The sequence below is a fragment of the Festucalex cinctus genome, chromosome 5, assembly GCF_051991245.1.
Source record: "Festucalex cinctus isolate MCC-2025b chromosome 5, RoL_Fcin_1.0, whole genome shotgun sequence".
NCBI classification, from domain to species: Eukaryota; Metazoa; Chordata; class Actinopteri; order Syngnathiformes; family Syngnathidae; genus Festucalex; species Festucalex cinctus.
The window spans coordinates 2,074,211-2,078,232 of record NC_135415.1 but is presented as its reverse complement, the minus strand read 5'-3'; the positions used below and the strand labels follow the sequence as shown (position 1 = coordinate 2,078,232).

The window sequence follows — 4,022 nt, the reverse complement described above, 5'->3', positions numbered from 1 at the left end:
GACAGCGTGCGACGAAATAAAAAGCTTTCAATAACTTTTCATCGTCCACATCTTAAGATGAATCACACAAAGTTTGAAGAAGATCGGATGAACTCTTTAGGAGGAGTTCGTTAAAATAAAACCCCTATGAAATGGCCTAAAAAAATGGCAACACATTCGAAAATAAATCAAAATAGGGTACTTCCTGTTAGGTTTAGCATATGCTTCAAAAAGAGTTTTTTGTACCGCGAGGGCTGTTATATATGTCTTCAAATTTTGGTAACTCAAGGTGATACGAACAACCGGGAATGCCTCAGTAAGAATTTTGAAACACAAAATTTGATGCCCTGCCTCTGGTGGACTTCCTGTTAGGTTTAGCATATGGCACCAACAGACTTTTTTGTACATCTTGGGCAGTTACATATGTCTACAAATTTCCATAGCTCTAGCTCCTTCGTACAACTGGGAATGCTTCATTAACTCTTTGACTGCCAGCCATTTTCAGAAAAGGTAACCCCATAGTGCCAGCTGATTTACAGAATTTTACCGATCTTTCAAGCTCCACAGAAAATGTTGTGTTAGGACTATGGAAACGCGGATACTACCAAATGAAAGATTGAAGTCTCATCTTTCATCTAAAAAAAGAAGTTTGTTTCTACCATTCGGATCTTCAGTAATCAACAATAGAAAACAGCTTCGTTTCACCCAAATCCTCTATTTTCTTCCAAAATACGGAGAAATCAAGGTTTTTGTGAAACGATGTTGTTTCATGCACTCTAGTGAATTTGGCACTTTTTTTTTTTTGCATGAGTGATTCTACAAACACCTAAACTTCTATAAAACACTACGCCAACAATAAAAAATGTTTTTTGATTGCAAAATAACAGTTTATTTACATGCAACAGTAGCAATCCGAACAAACAATTTGGAAAACTCTTTGCAAACTATTTACACGTGCGCAACAGTTTTTGTCAGTCTGCTTCTGCATGGACTGATTTGCGTAGAGGTTGGTATGATGAACGATGTGCTGGAGAAGTTCATCCGTGATGAAGAGCTCCAGGATGTCAGATGGCAGGTGGGAATTCAGCTCTGCTGCAGCATCCCTTGGTCCTGGTTTTGCAGCAAAGGGGAAGATGGTTGGCTGCCAGCCAACTTCATCAACTTCAAGCCAGCCAGAATCTTTGGGATCTGCAAATATACATTTAAATATCATATATTATTTTAGAGCACTGTGATGCAATGTGTGTGTGTGTGTGTGGGGGGGGGGGGGGGGGGTGCATGTTTAGCTTTTTTTCTTGGATGTATTGGTTGATGCACATTCTATAAATTATAGAAGACGTTTACCATCAAATATTTTATTAGTGCTGTGGAATCTTTTTTTTTTTTTCTTTTTACCTTTGTTCTGCTCAATGTGAGAAGGGTCACTTTGGGCCCTAGCTGAAAGAAACATATACAATTACAATACTATCGAAAGACTTTCCTTTTATTGTTGCGGTGTATTGAAAACGTTTTTTTGTGTGTTTTTTTTACCTTTCTTTGTCGTAGAACCAGCGGTCGGACGTTGCTGTGAGCACGATCTATAAAATATACATTCACGTTTGTATAGGTAATAGATGTTTTAGTGTATATCAGCACATTTACACACGCTGCTAGCAGATCGCCCGAGAAAGTTAGGAAAGTAATCTTACTAGCAATCTCTTAGAATGTTAGCGCTTACCTTCACATTCTTTGGAGGACAAAAGACTGTCCAAGACTGTCTTGCATCGGACCCATAGTAGTCGTCATCGTCCGATGAAACGTCATCTGTGCAACCACTTTTCTCCGGTGTTAGCATCGCTAGCCGGTGGGGCCTTAGGACGTTATTAGCATCGCTAGCCGGTGGGGCCTGAGGACGTGGTCGAAACGGCCGCGTCACCGCTTCAACTATGACTTAACCCCGTCATCACTGTGCTCTTGAGCACTGGTCGATGCTTTTGAGCTTTGAAAATAAGGATCAAGCGTGAGCTGATTGCCATCTGTAGCCTTTTTGACTCCCTTAGCCAAGTTAGCCATTCTCTCCCCCTCAACACTCTAGCTCAGCCTCTCTCCTTCTACTGATGTCTCCTACCCGATCTTGTCCAAAAGACTCAACACAGCCATCTAGTGGCCAGGAATACTCATTATAGTAACCCGATCGGCTTGATACTTGGAGCACAGCTGCCCAAGGCTTTCCTCCACCCGTTTCCATAAAAAAACATAGTAGACGTCAATTAACGTCTATGGCGGCCTATCCTAGGATTATACTGAACGTTTTTAAACGTTTATGGCGGTCAAAGAGTTAAGAAGGATTTTTTTTCGTTTGCAAAAAGTGCATGCCACAGCAACAGCGTGCATAAAGAGGTTTCAATAACTTTTCATCATCAACATCTTAAGACGAATCACACCAAGTTTGAAGATGATCGAATAAACTCTGTAGGAGGAGTTCGTTAAAATAAGACCCCTCTGAAATGGCCCAAAAAATGGCCACACGTTCCAAAGTAAATCAAAATGGTGGACTTCCTGTTAGGTTTAGCATATGGTTCAAAAATAGTTTTTTGTACTTCGAGGGCTGTTACATATGTCCTCAAATTTTGGTAACTCTCGGTGAAACGTACAGCCGGGAATGCTTCATTAAGTAAGAATTTTGAAACTAAATTTGATGCCTCGCCCCCGTCATATAGTATGTCAAAAACTTTGGATTTTTTTTTACCATGATGTTGTCCCAGGTGTTGAGATGGTACAGCCCAAGTTTGAAGTCAATCGGGTTAACCGTGTTGGAGAAGCGGGCAAAAGTATGACCCCTGTAAATGTGCAAAAATGGGCCAAAATTGGACATTTAAATACTCATATCTCACTTCCTGTCTATTTTAGGGTACACATATCAAAGAGGTTTTTGTTCATCTGGATGTGCTGCAGGTGCCACACAATTTTCATAGCCGTAGGACAATCATAGCGGGACAGGGATCCGTTTAACGTATGTAGGTGGCGCTCCAGAGCCATTTTTCTGTTATCATCTATGGCGACTTTAAAATATAAAATTTTTCGCCAGGCCTGATGTGTGTGTAAAATTTGGTGAGTTTACGTTCACGTTTAGTGTCTCAAAAATGCGAAGCTAATAGGTATGCCTCCATGTTTTCACAAATCTAGGTCAAGTCATCTTTAGTTGTGTATCGCTTGAAGGATTGAAGGACAAGCGGTCGCTGCTCGGGCCCTAACTAGAGCTGCGAGCAGCTATAAAGGGCCCTCGCAACCCGGGCCACGTTAGGGTACTTGCACGTCGGGGTACTGGCAAGTTGGGGTACTGTCAAATAGGACAAGGACCATCTAAAATGTTTTGCAAAAGTATGACCCCTGTAAATGTGCAAAAATGGGCCAAAATTGGACATTTAAATGATCATACCTCACTTCCTGTCTATTTTAGAGTACACATATGAAAGAGGTTTTTGTTCATCTGGATGTGCTACAGGTGCCACACAATTTTCATAGCCGTAGGACAATCGTAGCGGACCTGGGATCCGTTTAACCTATGTAGGAGCCATTTTTCTGTTATCATGTATGGCGACTTTAAAATATCAAATTTTTCGCCAGGCCTGATGTGTGTGTAAAGTTTGGTGAGTTTTCGTTCACGTTTAGTGTCTCAAAAATGCGATCGTTTGCGGAGAAGAAGAATAATAATAAGAAGAATAATAAGAATAATAATAATAAGGAACTAGAGCTGCGAGCAGCTATAAAGGGCCCTCGCAGCCCGGGCCACGTTGGGGTACTTGCACGTTGGGGTACTCGCACATTGGGGTACTGGCACATTAGGAGCAAAATTTCTTTGAACATGGCATGATAAACCTTTACATGTGAATTTTTTTTTGCCAGGTGTGATGTGTGTGACAAGCTCAATGTGTTTTGGTGATTGTCTAGATCTGCAAAAATCAGCTTCCTTTTTTATTTTTAGGGAATGAGTTGACCTGACTGTTTTTTTTTTGGAAAAGTATGTATACCCATCATCGCTTGTACTCATTGCACAATGTTGC

The 4,022-nt window shown here is 41.0% G+C and overlaps 1 long non-coding RNA gene across 1 annotated transcript; it reads right to left on the bottom strand.

The window, feature by feature from the left end:
• Positions 1 to 1,374: 1,374 nt before the first annotated feature.
• LOC144019783 (uncharacterized) lies at positions 1,375 to 2,059 on the bottom strand. The gene is made up of 3 exons (XR_013283779.1): positions 1,697 to 2,059; positions 1,510 to 1,556; positions 1,375 to 1,416 (listed from the first exon to the last, which is right to left on the bottom strand). It is a non-coding gene; the product is annotated as an uncharacterized LOC144019783 (long non-coding RNA).
• Positions 2,060 to 4,022: the final 1,963 nt, after the last annotated feature.